The following is a 16,964-nucleotide window of genomic DNA, read 5'->3' as shown; positions in this document are numbered from 1 at the left end:
CAGCGAGCCTCTTTCAGTTTAGAGGCTTCCCCGGCTTCAGTCCCTCCCCTTCAGTCACTAAGCACAAAGAACAGAGAAGCCCGTTTGCTGATGTATTTTCCCTTTATTTTTTACACATTCATTCAGCCGAAAATCGGGCCCGTGAGGGGGGGGGGGTTTCACTCGGAGGGAGCGTGGCAACGATCAAACGACAGCTCAAACACACCAGGCAGCTGGATGGGTCTCTCCGTTGCAACGAATTAACACAGATTCGTTGCAATGGGTCTGTTTTTTTTTTTAAAAAAACCTTTCTTAAAGGGAAAGGGGCTGTTTGGGAGCATGCTAACGGCTGCCCATTGGCTGCTTGACGGCCAGGGGCGGGACGAGCTCGGCAATAGCGCTTCCTTTCTAGCGATTTCTGCCGAGACCGGAAGCCTGTGGGAAACGCTACAAAACGCAACTGGATTCCACTACAAAGGCAGGTATGCATAACGACGAATTCCACTATTTTAAATGGCGATTTTTCATTCAGTGACCAATTTGCTACAAAGATCCCGGTGCGTAAAGCCCCCTAGAATCCTAGAGTGGGAAGGGGCCATGCAGGCCATCTAGTCCCACCCCCTGCTCAGTGCAGGGTCAGCCTCAAGCATCCAGGAGAAGGATCTGTCCAGCCCCTGCTTGAAGACGGCCAGTGAGGGGGAGCTCCCCACCTCCTTAGGCAGCCCCTTCCACTGCTGAACTAGACTCCTAGAATCCTAGAGTGGGAAGGGGCCATGCAGGCCATCCAGTCCCACCCCCTGCTCAGTGCAGAGTCAGCCTCCAGCATCCAGGAGAAGGATCTGTCCAGCCAGTGAGGGGGAGCTCCCCACCTCCTTAGGCAGCCCCTTCCCCTGCTGAACTAGACTCCTAGAATCCTAGAGTGGGAAGGGGCCATGCAGGTCATCTAGTCCCACCCCCTGCTCAGTGCAGGATCAGCCTCAAGCATCCAGGAGAAGGATCTGTCCAGCCCCTGCTTGAAGACGGCCAGTGAGGGGGAGCTCCCCACCTCCTTAGGCAGCCCCTTCCCCTGCTGAACTAGACTCCTAGAATCCTAGAGTGGGAAGGGGCCATGCAGGCCATCTAGTCCACCCCCTGCTCAGTGCAGGATCAGCCTCAAGCATCCAGGAGAAGGATCTGTCCAGCCCCTGCTTGAAGACGGCCAGTGAGGGGAAAGCTCCCCAACTCCTTAGGCAGCCCCTTCCCCTGCTGAACTAGACTCCTAGAATCCTAGAGTGGGAAGGGGCCATGCAGGTCATCTAGTCCCACCCCCTGCTCAGTGCAGGATCAGCCTCAAGCATCCAGGAGAAGGATCTGTCCAGCCCCTGCTTGAAGACGGCCAGTGAGGGGGAGCTCCCCACATCCTTAGGCAGCCCCTTCTCCTGCTGAACTACTCCAAACATTTAGTTGACCTTTCGCACCTCACCTTTCTATGGGGATCATATGGATCAAAAGTGCTTTCGCCATTCTCCCCAGAACCCTCCTGCGAGGTAGATGAGGCGGAGTACTTGGGACTGGCTTAGCTTCCCTGTCAGTGTAGAGGCTAGACTGGGGGTCTCCTGGGTCAGAGTCCAACCTTCTCACTCTGCACTGGCAAGACTAGAGCTGTTTTGTGAGTCTCCCAGGCCCTCAGGTGAGGCCCAGATCTTTCCTTTTCTTTGTTAAAAAAGAGAAGGAAGGGTTTCCTTCCTCCTCCAGCTCTGATTCCTTCCTTTCCACCTTCATTTCACGGCAAGCCTGTTTGCTGGATTTGGCTGCTGGGTTGGTGTGAATGTGGGGCGCACAAGGGGCCTTTGTCCCCACCTCCCCCGGCCACGCCCAAAGGGCCCCAGACGCACACCAGTCGCAGTCATCTCCCTCGCGGCCATGCAGGGAACAGAGTGTCCAACGCCAACCCCCTGGTGATTGCTCTGGATCCTTCTTCAGCAGCCGAAGTCCTTCCCGAGAGGTTCTGCAGGGAAAGTGGATCTCTCTTGCATTGTCAAGTAGTGAACGTGCAACCAGAAAAAACTGAGCATCCATGTCTGAACGAGGAGCACCAAGGAGTTGTGCTAGAGAAGGTACCTCAGAGGGCATTTTGAGTTCTTAAAAAAGTCTAAATTGTCATTTTGGAAACCAGAGCTCAGTCCTGGAACAGCGCCTGGATGCTTCTCCCATCCTCCTTCCGCACAGCTCGTTGGGGACAACCGTGTCCCTTCTGGGGGCAACATTCTGAAATGATGCTGAGGTCAGAGGACCCGTGAGAGAAAAGCAGCGCCTTCTCGGCCTCACAAGAAAGGAAGCTGTAAACGGAAATGGGAATGTTTTCTTTCTTGATAACCACACGGTGGAAGATAGGCATTCTTTCTTTTAATACACACACAGCCATGTCACCTGTCTTTTAAGAAAGAGATGTCGAGGTCTCTTTCTTGTGCTTTGGGCACCTGAGGAGGTCAGGAGTCTCTGCGAAAGACAATCCTGCTGGACACGTGGAAGGCAGCAGCAGAAGAGGAAGGCCCAGCGGGAGATGGAAGGGCTCAGCTTACATGCTCTGAGGGAGGCTGGTGAGGACAGCCGTTTTGGTAGACATTCAGTCACACCTGGGGAGGCCCCTGAGGTGCAGCTGGTCTCATTGGTCCCTGCAGTCCACCTTGGGACAATGACACTGGAGGGAAAGTGGGGCAGTCACAACATCTGAGCCTTCATGTCCAAGTTTTCCAGCTCTGGTATGCCAACAATCCTCCCAGCTGCAAGCCCCGCGATGCACCTTCTAAATGTTAAACATGGGAAGTCATGGGGCTACGGACAGGCTCTGCAGGCCAGAGGAATTGCTTTGCAGCTCAGCAGATGATGGATGGGATTTCCCAGCCATATTTTTCAAGACTCTCTGCCTGGCTGTGCTCAAGCGCCCGCGGGAAAGATAATTTCCCTGCAAAGCCCATTTGAGCGATGGAACCATGGGCTAATAGCAATTAGTCTCCCTGCTGGTCCTTCCCCCAGTTGCTGGGCTTGCCTCGAAGTCTGTTGTTTGCTCCAAGACTCAATAGCTGGGTAAATAATGGCTTGGAAGGAAGCCCCCCCCCTCCCCGCAGCATAAATCTGCCCACCTGCTCGCAAGCAGCTTGGGAGATATATGAGGCAGGCTGGACTGGGTAAAGGGTGGGTCTGTGTACCTGCTGTATTTTACGGAGATTCACGGCCAAAAACCCTGTAAGGGAAAGCAGGTGCCACAGGGCCGTCTGGGGGAGCTGCTTCAAATCACGTTTTATGGTGGGGGAGGGGGCTGGGGAGTGCCTAAGGGTGCTAAATCTTCCTCCTGACAGGGAGCAGCAAGTCTACACCCCAAAGAACCCACGTGGTGGATGGGAAACATGCCTGCTATGGGGGAGAAACGGACTCTAAAAGCCACCACCACCACCAAGGGTCACCCACTGAATTTGCTCCTACGTGGGGGGGGGGGGAGCAGGATGGTGGCCAGGTTGGTTGAGGATATGACATCACGCAGGATGGTGAAAACCAGAGCCAATGGCAAAGCATTCCAGGAGGGTAGGAGGGTCTCCACAAATTGGGTGACGGGGCAACAACATGGCCAATAAAGTTTGACGCTGGGGCCGCCCAGTCCAGCTTCTTCTTCCTTCTCCTTCTCCTTCAGCTGATGATGGGTGGAAGAGGTGGGACCAAGCCCTATGAAGATAGGTTGAGGGACTTGGGAATGTTCAGCCTGGAGAAAAGGAGGTTGAGAGGGGACATGATAGCCCTCTTTAAGTATTTGAAAGGTTGTCACTTGGAGGAGGGCAGGATGCTGTTTCTGCTGGCTGCAGAGGAAAGGACACGCAGTAATGGGTTTAAACTTCAAGTACAACGATATAGGCTAGATATCAGGAAAAGGTTTTTCACAGTCAGAGTAGTTCAGCAATGGAATAGGCTGCCTAAGGAGGTGGTGAGCTCCCCCTCACTGGCAGTCTTCAAGCAAAGGTTGGATACACACTTTTCTTGGATGCTTTAGGATGCTCTGGGTTGATCCTGCGTTGAGCAGGGGGTGGGACTAGATGGCCTGTATGGCCCCTTCCAACTCTATGATTCTATGATTCTATGATTTAGCCAATACACTGCTGTAGTGTTGCTGGATTTTTGGCATTTACAATGTTTCCATTCTTGGCTATTAGTGGCAGCAATTTTGGCCATATGGATGTCCATCTTTGGTTTCTCTATCTGCTTCAGTTTTCCGTGGGCCGACTGCTGGATCTCCCATTCAGCTGGCCCTTCTTACCAGCGGAGTCTACGAGGCAGCCTGCGGGTGCTCATTCTGCAGACGTGGCCAAACCATGGCAGTCCTCACTTTTGGGTTTGTTCTTTAATTTGTGGCTGGTTGTCACATTTCAATTATGATCACAGAGAGACCTCCAGAATCTGCCGCAGGCAACGCATAATAAACAAACAAACAAACAAACAAACAGGAAAGGTCTCAAGTTTGTTTATGTCGGGTTTTAGCAAAGTCCATGTCTCTTGCTTTTCTCTGCCCAAAGGAGTCTCAAAGGGGCTTCCAGTCACCTTCCTTTCCTCTCCCCACAACAGGCACCCTGTGAGGGAGGGGAGGCCGAGGGACCTCTCTGGCAGAACAGCTCTGGGAGAACTGGGACTGGACCAAGGTCACCCAGCTGGCTGTGGGTGGAGGAGGAGTGAGGAATCAAGCCCAGCTCTCCAGATTAGAGGCTGCTGCTCTTTACCACGACACCCAGCTGGCTCTCAGCCCTAAAGGTTGAGTTCCTGGAGAGATGCGGCCCAGGGAGGGCGGATTTGGGGGTGGGAGGGACCCCAACTAAGGACCATGACACAGATTCCACTCTCTCAAGCAGCCGTTTTCTCAGCCATCTGGAGATCAGTTGTAATTCTGGGATTTCTCCTGGCCCTACCTGGAGGTTGGCAACCCTTCAAGGAGGAAACTGAACCTGTCGCTTCTCTCCAAGGGCTGATGCAAGCAAGCAACGGAGGATGGGAGAACTGCGCATGGTACTCTGTGCTCCGTGGCAGGATCGGCCCCATGCTAATTCCTAGTGGAAGGAACCCCCCTCTGACTCCAGGGCTGAGACCCCCGTGAGCCTCCTGGCCCGAGGTCCTGTCTCTGGGACTGCCTGTTCCCCCTCTGTGATGGAGCAGCGGTGACAAATGGCCCTTGATGGGTCTGCTTTCTTCCCATCAATCCCAAGACAAGCCCCGCGTGGTTACTACGGAGTGATTAATGGGTGTATTTCCTGGCTGGTCCCCAAAGCTCAGACTCTGCACCGTAATGGACTTTCACTTCAGGCTGGTGAGAGAGACCTCGTGGGCAGCCCTGGATGGATTGCTGGGGTGGAAAGCCATCTGTTTGCAATGTGGACATGGGGGCGATGGGCGGGGGTGGGGATGGGGGTGGGGGTGGGGGTGGGGGGGGACCCTCTGCTTGCCAGAGTCTTTCAGGCAAGAGTCTCCTCAGGTCCTGGGCTTGGTGAAGCTCCAGAGACACCTGTGATGGCTGGGGAGATGGACCACAAGATGGACCAGGCGGCTCCAAGAATCACAGTCAGACTGGACTTCCACTTTGTGGCAATCCAGCCCTCTTCAGGTGACCACACAGGGAGTGGAGAGCCGGACTGGGCGGCAGGCGCTGCTCCCAACATCCACTCTGGGAATCAACCCTACGCACAGAACTGTCTGAAAGAGTCCCAAAGCGGCTTACAAAACACCTTTCCCTTCCTCTCCGTGACACCCTGTTAGGTAGCTGGGGCTGAGAGAGCTCTGACAGAATTGCTCTGCAAGAACAGTTCTAAGGGAACTACGGTTAGCCCAAGATCCCCCACAATCTCCTGTTGGCAACCTACTGCAGTGGCCTTTGTGGGGTCTCCTCTATTCCTCTCTGATCCTGTAGCCAAGCACAAGAGCAAGTGGCAGAGCTTCTACTGGGCATGCAGGAGGTCCCCAGTTCAATCCCCGGCAGAATCTCCTGGGCGAGACGGCCTCCATGGCACCTTCCAGCTCTATGATTCTAAATCAAGGCAGCAAACTTGGTTCTCTGTTCTTCCATTTTCACTTCATGTTCCCTGTGCTGAGAGCCCAGAGGGTGCCTAGGCATCAAGAAATGTCTTGTGCCTACAAACCCCATGTAGAAGTTGGTGACCATGAACAAGATCGTGTGTGCAGATCTGAGAACACTGAGGATGCTTGTCTGGCTGCGCTCTGACGGAGGACTTCTGCTGCTTTTAAGAAGAGAACGCACGCTTCGGCCCACCTTTTGCCACCTGTCGCTTTGTTTTGGCCCAACAGCAACATCCCTCATAACACTGGCCTGACCTTTGAGGGAGCTGTGACCCCAGGAGGAAGAAGTGACATTTGGGGACGTTCGGTCTTGAAAATCTGAGTGCTGACAGGAACCGAAAGAATCCTGATGATTTCTGAAAATTTCAACCTCTGCCTGGTCCGCTTTGCCCGCCACGGAAGACCCCGTCACCCGTTTACATTTCAATTACTTTGTCAGTTTAGCCCAAAGACTCAACAGAGACGGCGAAGTTTGAAAAAGATACAATTTGGAAAAAAAAAACTGTAATGTTTTCATATCTTTCTTTCCTGCTCCCTAACAAAACTGCCAGTCAAAAACTCTCTGGAAGAGGTCAATCCTTTTGGACTAAGCTTTTCCAAATGCTAACAAAGAGGGACAGATTTAATCATGTAAAATAATATTTATTTTTGAAAAGATCAAGGATGTGCCAAGCCATTGTTGTTCTAGCTAATTCCCCCCTCCCTCCCCCCCCCAGTTTAATAATGTCCAGCTAGAAGGCTCAAGCAAGCTCTGCTAGGTGCACCCAAAGCCGAAGGGGAGCAGGCTGAGGAGGGAGGAAATTCTTTCATGACCCCAAAAAGGATCCAAGAAAAAAGGAAATCTTATACACGAGGCCTCCTAAAACATTTTCTTAGCATTTAGACCCAGCATTCTGCCTTTTCATGGCTTACGACTAAGCCGAACCTTCCAGAGGTCTTTGGATTTAAATATCCACAAGAGTATTTCAGAGCAAAGTCTTATTGAGTTAATACTGAAAATTTAGGTGTAATTCTATATAATCCAGGGTTGTAGGGAAACGGTCAGCAGCTCCAAGATTCTTCTTCAGTATTGAAGAGCAAAAGCTGGCTGGAATATCTTTTGAAAACAAGCTTCCTTGCTGCCTCTGTGTGTGCACATGGACGTGTGAAGGACATCTCAGTTGCTGCAAATGTATAATTTGGATTGTTTTCAAAAGGGGGGTATTTACCAAACTCCTCTGAATTTGTCAATCCTTTTTGCTTTCCGTTGACATTTTGGAGATTTTCAGGCAAACACAACACTCTGGAAAAATCTCCTGAGTGTAAAGCAGGGGTAGTCAAACTGTGGCCCTCCAGATGTCCATGGACTACAATTCCCATGAGCCCCTGCCAGTGAATCATAGAATCTAGTACTCTGTGAGGTCTGCAAGAAGGTAGACCCCACTCCAACGCTGGAGTATCCCAACTCCAGCAACACAGTGTCTGAACGAGGGAATAGATCTATGTATCTCAAGACAGGTGAAATGAAACAGATTAGGAAGAAGGCTAAATAGCTACCAACACCTGTAACTTCTCAGTGTTGTAGCTGCTCAGACTACTCAGGTGGAGCTAATTCTAGTTCTCCACCAGCTCAAAGGTGCTTCCCCCGCTAATGAGTACAGCAGAGGGTCAACCAAAGGGCAAGGACTAAAGCTCAGAGCTACCCTGGGCTCTACTAGCACTTTTAACTTTGCTGCCTCTATAGACAGAGGAACAGATCCCAGACCCAGGGAGCAGGAATGCACAGATTAGGCTCCATTTAGGCAGGTTTTTGTAAAAGAAACAGGAAAACAACTAACAAAACAAACTGCAGCAGGAATTTAAGGACAGTTTGGGCTTAAAAAACAAGAGATAAAATTTTAAATTGAATGTTAAGTAATTCTGACATTCTTCAGGGGGATTTTTCCCTCCTCCAAGAAAACAAGCAGCTAGATAGTCCTGTGCCTGGTGAGGGTCTTCAGCTACAGTCCCCTGAAGCCTAGCCTAGAAGGGCCAAATTAACATTTGAGATTAAATTAGCCTTTGAATTGGAAGGCAGCCTGGGAAGAGGCACTCTGGTCTGAGCAGCTCCCTTTGAGCTACTTCTTGCCCATCAGCCGGAGGCTGGCTGCCTCATCCCCATTTATTGGCTAGCTCCCCATCAGCGTGATGAGCTCCAGGTGGTGGGTGGGGGTGGAACTTTGGCCTAAGTGGCTTATAAAGCCCAGGTGCTAGAAGGGGAAGCACATTTTCTACATTCCCATTGTGTCTGGGGGAGAGCAACATTGGGAGGGCTTCTGGAGTTCTGGCTCTGCTGGTCAACCTCCTAATGGTACCTGAGCTTTGGCCATTGCGTGGTATAGGGTGGATGGGACCTTGGCCTGATCCAACAGGGCTTCTCTTCTGTTTGGATGCTCTATATTTTTGGTGCTTGGGGGGCAACAGGGAGAGGGCTTCTAGAGTTCTGGCCCTGCTGGTGGACCTTCTGATGGCACCTGGGTTTGGACCTCTGTGTGACACAAAGTGTAGGATTGGAGGGGCCCCTGGCCTGACCCAACAGGGCTTCTCTTATGGCTTTATGCTTGGGCTGCCTGGCTGATCCCTCAAATGTCTCCTTTGTGCCAGCTATGAATTTGCAGTTGGGCTCCAACATAAATTTCTTCTCAGTGGCTGATATAGTGGGGTGAACGCTAGGATGGAGGACATTCTCTCTACCAAAGATTTTGTTTTTAGAGCCACAGAGTTGTGTTATCTAGTCCAACCCCTGCACAGTACAGGAGCTCACAATTACCTGCCCACCCACAGTGACCTCAATTCCATGCCCAGATGATGGCCCCCCTATGCCCCCCTGCCCAGAATTTGAACCCAGTGGCTGAGGAAGGGTGTATCATAGAATCCTAGAGTTGGAGGAACCCATGAAGGTCACCTAGTCCAACCCCCTATTCAAGAGGTCCTAAGGATGATGGACAAAGGTTCTGCAAGAATCTCTGATATGCCATAAAGTCTCAGAGAAATGGAAGTCCTAGAGTGACAGCACATCCCTGCTGAGCTCCTTTCCTGGGCTCTGCCCCCAAATCTACAAGGATTTCCCAACCCAGAGCTAGGAACCCTAATGGAAAACTTTTACCTCTGTAATTAATGTCACCTTTACATGTAGAAGAGAAGTAGTAGAGCTGTTTTTTTTTTACATCCAGCTTTTCTCTACCGGAAGGAGCCCCAAAGCATCTTACAAACACCTCTCCCTTCCTCACCCCCTAAGAGACCCCCCTGTGAGGCAGGTGGGGCTGAGAGAACAGCTCTGTGAGAACTGGGACTGGCCCAAGGTCACCCAGCCCGGCTGCCTGTGGAGGAGGAGCGGGGAATCCAGCCTGGCTCTCCAGATTAGGGCCCAATGCTCTTTAACCCCTGCACCACATTAGCTCACGGTCTTTTTCTGCTTAGGGGTGCAGAACTATGCTAATGAGGCATAACTGGCCATTGGGAAAGCATATTCTGGAAGGGAAAGCAGTGTGAGCCCGCAGAAACGGTGCAGAAACAAGTTCCATTTGCACAAGGGGGAAGCAGATTGCAGATATTTGGTGTGTGTGTTTGTGTGTGGTCGAAGCAGCCAGAGCGGGAAACTCAGAACCACCCTTGCCTTGCGCAATCAAGCGATATGCATGGATGTCCGTGTCCTTCGTCAGGACTGTGCCTCTTTTATTCAGCTTCCTACCAACTCCGCAGGGATGCTTTTAAAAACCCTGAGTGGGACAGGGCCACGTGCTCCTTGCTTCTTGCTGTCCCACCCCTCCACAGACCCCGGGCAGCACGAGGCATGGTAGAGATTTAAAAGAAAGGGCAGGCTTCCTGCTGGAAATGCTGAGGCAGCATAATTTCCATCCAGAGGAGTTTCAGCCCCCATTTTGGGAGTGCTCATAGTGGAAACAAAGTCACACAACTGGTTCTCAGGCATGACATAAATGTAGTTGTAATGGGAGAACACAGAGAAAAACTGGGGAACTGGACTGGTCAGCCAGTAGGGTTCATCACGTTATATGGGGAGATCTCGAATGCAGACCACTCCCCATGTCTAGGGTCTGATTCCGTCAGGCACTCCTTGGTGATGTCCAGCAAGAACGTAGAAAAGTTGGGTTTTATACCCCACTTTTCACCACCCGGAGAAGTCTCAAAGTGGCTTACAATATCACTCTTCCCCGCCTTCTAGGCAGTCAGGTTGGAGGTGAAATTCTTTGCTTAAATTCAAGAGAATTGGAGCCAGCTGGGGATGACCTCTTGTCGCTCTGAACATGTTCGCAGGAACATCCAAAGGTTTTGAAAATCTGGCCACAATGTCTGCAAAGCCTTAAACAAACAGGCAGTGTGTTTACATGCGCCTGATAAGGTCATTGTTTCTCTTAAAACTATTATTATTAGAAGCAGGTTTATGAATGTGGGGAGGGGAGGGGAGGGGAGGGGGGAGCGGACTTGGCCAGGCTGGCTTTGTAGCCGTTTGGGTCTTTTACAAGAGGTGGCAGAAGTTTCCCTCCCTCCCACCCTCTGTCTTATAAATCTAGTTCTCAGCTTAGGGTGACAGTAATAACATGTTAAATACCGACAGATTATTAGAAACACATTCATTGAAAATTGCCCATGTACTAGATGGTTATCAGTGACATCACAGGCCTAAAAGCAAGCAGCTGTTTCCCAGATGAAAGCAGAGAGACCCTCTGAAATGCACCTCCTTTCTGTTCGGGGGGGGGGGGTTGACCTTCGGCAAACTCTATTTATTTGCATGCTCCCTGTTTCTGAAATGCTGCAGATAGTTCTCATTCCTGGGCAATGTGTTCTTGGGCAGAGAAAGCGCATTGTAAGAATGGTCAGAAATGTTGTTTGTCCGGCCCCCGCAGACTGCAGCAATCTTGGCAAACAACAACAGCAGAGCCTCAGACTGTGCGAAGGAGACGGCCAGGCAGAACTGCGCCTCTAGCTCAGCACATGTCGGGGAGCGGGTGGCGGCGCATGATGGGCTTTAAAAGAGGCTTCACAGCACGTGGGAGAATCAGGACTCCCAGACCATGCAGAGCACTTGGGTGCCAGGGATGCTTCCCTGTGGAAGGGCAAACACCCCTGTGCCTGGACTGGCCTCCCCCTACTGCCCTGAGGTGCCGGCTGGAAGCCAGCTTTCTGCCTGAGCCTGGGAGACTGTGCCCCTGGGGTGCTCCAGCAGCTGAGAGCAATGGATGCAGCACAACCAAGAATGTGCGTGGTATGCGTCCAGGTATGCGTGAACATGGCCTCAGCCTTTGGGCGCTGCTGTGCATTGGGAACCTCCACACACGTCCAGCATGTAAGATCTGTAGCGCACGTGGCTGAAAATATCCCCCAGGGGGCATCGGAGGAGATGTGCAGTTAGCATAGTTGGATTAGGAACTTGTAGGTACCTTTCGGAGAGCCTCCTGATTGGCCGATTTGGAGACTGAGCCCCCTTCCTCCCTGGCTGCCCCCACAGGGGACTGCAGGAACGCGAGCAGAACAGCAGTTAGACGGTTCACGGGGACTCTTCATCTCTCCCTGAACTTTGCCAAGTTGTTTCTCTTCTCAAGAAAGCCATTTTATCCTTTTCAACCGCCTGGTGCCTCGTACCTCTTTGCACTTTGAAGCTCTTCCAACTCTTACTTGGCCTGCTTTTCCAGACCACCCTTGCTTGACCTGAGTTATCACCTCCCCAAAAGCCAAGGGGGCTCTGGAGTGATGAACAGAAATGGACACAGCGAGAGATGTCACTTTATGGAAGAGAGGCGAACTCTGGCATGTCTCACAAACTCCCTCAAAACATCCGAATGAGAACCGTTTGCATTTAAGATGCTGCAGAAATGCCCACATGTAGTTCCAGGTGGGGGAGGGCAGGAGAACATCACAGGGGGCCACGAGTTGCTGAGCCCACTGCTGTCCCCTTAGGCTGGTTCCTTGCTTCATCAGTCCCGACCACTGATGGAGCAGTTAACTTCATCCGCCTAAGGGTTGCCCGACATTGTCTCCTTCTCCTGCCGCCCATTTCCTCTGCCCCAACTTCACCCCTGGCCCTTGAGCTGACCTCCGGCCCTTTGTCCTCTGTTCCTGCTCTTGCCTCAGAACCCCTGGGCCAAAGAGGCTTTGGCCTTCCCTGGGCCAGACTGCAAAGGCTGCCCGGTGGTTGAGGCTCCTGCACCCTTCTGACCTTGGTCCCGCCCTGCTCCGCCCGGCTGCATCTGGCTGCTGGGCCTGGCCCTGCCCTGCCCTGCCCTGCCCTGCCCTGCCCGGCCGTTTATTTTTGGGTAGCCAGCCACCCCACAAGTCCAGAGAGGAGCAGAGGAATGAGAGCGGGCGGGAAACAGCAACCACGGTGCAAGGGTGAGCCAGGAGAGGTTCTGAACCAGGGCTAACCCCAGGGGCACCCTGAGAGTGCGGCCTGCTCACTTCTGCGGGCCTCTGGTGGTCCTGCCAGTTGCCCTTTTGCTCCAAGAGCTCTCTGGACGCTAAGGACACCGGAGCTGTTCCTCTGCCTTCCAACACCCTTGGCCCCGGCCCGTAAACTGCCCTTCCTGAAAATGAGTCAGGGGATCTTCCTTTGGTGCTCTGCGACCCATTAGCAGAGGAAACTCCGACAAGAACCCATCTCAGCCCACGGGCCCATCTCGGCAGCAAAAGGGCTGAGTGGCAATGTGCTCGCCAGGGGGGAGGGGCCGGGGGGGGGCGTCATCTGCTCGCACACAGGGAGCTCTCTAAGCAGCCTAATGCAAGCCAAATGGCTGCGTCCGCCAGGAATGGAGCCCAGCGAGGAGCGCTTCGGATGTGAGCTGGAATCCCTCGCTGGTTGGGAGTCAGTGGGGTCTGCCTTGCTCAAGGCGGGAGGGGGGGGGCTGCTCCTGAGATTCCTCCCATGGAGAGATGTCACTCATCCTGTCCCCAGGCCGGCCGGGGAGCTTCTCAGGAGGCACAGAGGAAGGACAGCGCTGCAGTCCTGCATGTTTCCTCCCAGGAAGGCTGGGCGACCGGGGGCTTATACTGTTTTCTGTTGCCAGAGTTGCAATATGCAAAAAGGTGTAAAGCGCCAGGGGTAGTCAAGCTGCGGCCCTCCAGATGTCCATGGACTACAATTCCCATGAGCCCCTGCCAGCATTCGCCTTTTGTAGTCCATGGACATCTGGAGGGTCACAGTGACTACCCCTGCGCTAGGCTGATTAAAATAATGAAACAATTACGAGGAGAAACACACTTTATATAGAAAGAGGGAGAAAATTCTAACCAGAAACGGTTCTGGTGTGCATTCATTCTGTCTGTCCTGTTGGCAACCAGGGAGGGTGTGCCCTCCAAGAAGCCGGAAGTCTCCAGAGAGGCCCTCAGAACACGGGACGAGATGGTCTCAAAAGGCATCAAGAAGTTTCCAAGATAACTGTGCTAAATACGCAGCCCCTCCGATGCTCTCTGCAGGACAGTCTTCCCGTGAATCATGCCTGCTGCAGATCCAGCCCCTCTCCTGCCTCCTGTGGCCTCTGGGCTTAGTTCAAGGCCCTGTGGTGGACTCCAAGGGCCACCTAAAGTGTAACACTCTGGGAAGATTCTCAGCAGGTCAGCTGGGGAATGGGCTGCCTTGTAGAGATGCCGGCCCTAAGGTGGATGCTTTGGAGGCGACTCTGTGGCGGTACCCACCCCTCAGCTCTACCCCCAGATCTCCTGGAGTTCCCCACCCTGGATTGGCCACCCCTGCCCACCCATCCTCCACTGGTGCTCTTTTGTTATGTTTTTATTTTGTGTATAACCAATGTGTTGCTTTTGATCCAGCTTGTACTCCGCCCTGGGCCATACTGGGTGGGTGGAATAGAAATTTGGGCTGATCCTGCATTGAGCAGGGGGTGGACTAGATGGCCTGCATGGGCCCTTCCCACTCTGGGATTCTGTGAAATTGAATAAATAATAATAATAACAATCCTCCTGCCAAGGGAGGGGGTGAGCTCTCCCTCCCCAGCAGCCTTCAAGCAGTGGCTGGATCCTTTCGGCTGATCCTGCACTGAGCAGGGGGTAGGCCGGGAGGGGCTTTCAAGGCCGGGGATTCGTGAAGTCCTGCGGTTTCCTGATGGCCCTGGAAGGGTTCCTCGAATGGGTGGGAGTTAATTAATTTTGTATACATTTTAAATTTCTTAAGTATTTATGGGTGATGTGATCATATTGACACCCCCTCCTCCCAAAATGGCCACTGATGAGCCTGGAGGGGGTGGGAAAGGGATAGTCCCCAGGTGGTATGTACATGGCTATGCTTCCCATCCATATTATGCATGATTGTGCCACTTCTGGGGCTTCTCAAAGCCCGAGGAAATGCAGGATCAGCCTCCAGCACCCAGGAGAAGGACCTGTCCAGCCACTATTTGAAGACCACCAGTGAGGGGGAGCTCCCCACCTCCTCAGGCAGCCCATCCCACTGCTGAACTAGACTCCTAGAATCCTAGAGTGGGAAGGGGCCATGCAGGCCATCTAGTCCCACCCCCTGCTCAGTGCAGGATCAGCCTCAAGCACCCAGGAGAAGGATCTGTCCAGCCGCTGCTTGAAGATGGCCAGTGACGGGGAGCTCCCCACCTCCTGAGGCAGCCCCTTCCACCCCCAAGATACTCTGGCTGTGACCTCGCCCCACCAAGCCATATCTAGCCAATACTGTTCTACCTGTAGTTTAAACCCATGACTTCCGGTCCTCTCCTCTGCTGCCAACAGGAACCTTTCCTTGCCCTCCTCCCAGCAGGAACCTGTCCAGTCCTTCAAGAGAGCCACCCTGTCCCCTCTCTGCCTCCTCTTCTCCAGGCTGGACATTCCCAAGTCCCTCGGCTGTTCCTCCTAGGGCTTAGTACCTCCCCCCCCCGATCCCCCCCCCCAATCCTTCTCCTCATCACTCTTCCGTGTTGGTGGGGCAGGTGGTTTGGCTCCTGGAGACATGGAGTTCTGTGACTGCTCCTGATGATGCCCCGGCCGTCCACGGCCTCTCTGGCATCTGCTGAGCCTCGGGAACACCCAGGGCTGTGCCGAACTTCTCCCTGACAACCGTGGCCATCACGTGGCACTCAACCATGTTTGCCTTGGCTGGGCTCACCGGGGCGAAATCCCAGGGCCCTCGTCAAGTCCTGTCGTGGAGTCATGCGGAGGGAATCTGGAGAAGGCCTATGAGGTCATGTTGGCCAAAGCAGCCTTGTTCCCTACAGCCCTGACCTCCGGGGTTTCCATACGGTCCAGTCTGACAGACAGAACATGATGGCCTTTCCACGCCTGCCTTGGGGACGCTCTTTCGGCCGCCTCCGTGGTGGGACCCCGTCTGCGTGTCTCGCTTTTTCCACGGCTGACTTTGATCTCATAAATGCTCTCTGCTGTTAATATTGGCTCAGCCTCCCCCGGGGAATCTCCCGGGCCTGCTTCCCAAATAATCCTCATATTTCTTTCATTCATTTGACAGAGCCTCATATTTGTACCATGTTGGGAATGTCCAGTTTTTTGAGGAAACTCCACACACCACCCCGAGCTCCAGAGGACACGGATGTTTTCCTGCTCTGAATTTTGAGGGCAAACCACCATCTCACAGAACTTTTAGAAGAGTAGGTTTTTATGCCTCTCTTTTCTCTCAGTAACCTCAAAGCGGCTTACAATCCCTGCCTTCCCCCCCAAGAGGCACCTTGTGAAGTGGGTGGACTGGAGAGAGTTCGGAAAGACTTTGGGACTCACCCAAAGTCGCCCGGCTGGGTCTCCAGGCTCAGCCTTTTCCCCCCAGACACCTTCCCAGTTTCCCTCCCGATCCCCTTGTCCTCCCTCCATCCCCTGCCAAGTCTTTTTAAACCACAAGAAAGGTAGCACAATATCACTGTGTTACTGCGAGTGTTGATGCTGACATTTTTATCCCCCTTTCCTTGCCAACCTCCCGGTGATGGCTAGAGCTCTCCTACTACTACAATGGATCTCCAGGCGACAGAGATCAGCTTCCCAGGAGAAAATGGCAGGTGGACTCTAAGGCATCGAGCCCCACTGAAGCCCCACCCCTCCCCAGCCCCACCCGCCGCAGGCTCCGCCCACAAAAGAATCTCTAGGCCCCAACCCAGAGCTGGCAAGCCTCTTTCCCACCCAACCAGGTCCTCAAGGCAGCTTCTCGGCTGCTCTTCCACGGCTGCCTGAATCAACGCAGGGAAAGGGCTCCCCACTGCCGCTAGTCAGACCTCCCCTGGAGTCCGGGAACCAGGGGTCGGGGTGCACTTCCAGGGGGAACGGGCACAGAGAAGGACAAGGGCCCCGGCTGGGCTCTTCCGGGAAGCCAAAGGAGCAGAACGTGGGCCTTCTGGAGAAGAGGCGCTTGTGGCTTTGTAGAGGGCCTCAGGGCAGGTGGGGCAGCAGCTACAGGGGAAGCCTTTTCTCATGATAAGACAGGCTCAGACTGGTCAGACCCCAGTGGGCAGTTTATGGAACTGGCAAGAGTCCTGGTTGCAACTGGGGGGAAAACAGCACACCGAACCATACAGCTCTGGAAAAGCCGGCATCACAAACTAGGAGAGCCGGTTTGGTGTAGTGGTTAGGAGTGCGGACTTCTAATCTGGCAAGCCGGGTTTGATTCCTGCTCCTCCACATGCAACCAGCTGGGTGACCTTGGGCTCGCCACAGCACTGATAAAACTGTTCTGACCGAGCAGGAATCTCAGGGCTCTCTCAGCCTCCCCTCCCTCACAGGATGTCTGTTGCGGGGAGAGGAAAGGGAAGGCGAATGGAAACCACTTTGAGGCTCCTTCGGGTAGAGAAAAGTGGCCTATAAGAACCAACTCTTCTTCTTCCTCAGCAATATCAGGGCTCTCTCAGCCTCCCTTCCCCCCTCACAGGGTGTCTGTTGTGGGGAGAGGAAAGGGATTGGACGCCCCTTTGAGACTC

Source organism: Paroedura picta, chromosome 10 (assembly GCF_049243985.1).
Source record: "Paroedura picta isolate Pp20150507F chromosome 10, Ppicta_v3.0, whole genome shotgun sequence".
Classification (NCBI taxonomy): Eukaryota; Metazoa; Chordata; class Lepidosauria; order Squamata; family Gekkonidae; genus Paroedura; species Paroedura picta.
This window is presented reverse-complemented; position numbering follows the sequence as displayed.